We start from the raw sequence: 631 nt of genomic DNA on the forward strand, positions 1-631 counted from the left end.
GGTAGCAGCTAAGCAGTTTGTAAGTGGAGTATACTGTTCAACTAACTTTCAGTTTTCGAATCGGTACCAAGTTTCTAACCTATATTTCACAGAAACACCTGCACATCTACAAAAAGACAGCAACGAATGAAGTTGCAAGTAAAATAAAAATTACTAATTGCATTTACAAAAGAGGTGCAGTTACGCTACATCTAAGACTATTCTGCACGTTTATGTAAATACTTGTAAGCATTCCTCTATACAACGAAAACAAGTGCCAAGTAGAAAACTTTCGAGTTCGCTTTTAATAATGAACCTGCGTAAGCGATGAAAAGTGTTTAACAGTTGTACAGTTCTTGCATTTGTTGCCAAAGCCAAATTTAAATAAGAGGACTGTCGATCAGTTTTTTATCGGTGTCTTAGTTATGAACGTTTATTTAATCGCAATAGTATTATTTGGAACTTATCAAGCAGTCGAGAAAATTCTAAGCTCGTTGAGAGTGTCTACAAGCTTATTTTAAACTATTTTCGTGTAGTATTCTTCGGGACACTTTTGAGCACAGAAAAATTGTTTCCAAAAGATGAAGTGATGATTGAAATTGTGGAAGTCTCTTTTCCCACGATCGTTGTAATATACGTAATAGTATTTTGC

This window comes from Schistocerca americana, chromosome 9 (assembly GCF_021461395.2).
Source record: "Schistocerca americana isolate TAMUIC-IGC-003095 chromosome 9, iqSchAmer2.1, whole genome shotgun sequence".
NCBI lineage: Eukaryota > Metazoa > Arthropoda > Insecta > Orthoptera > Acrididae > Schistocerca > Schistocerca americana.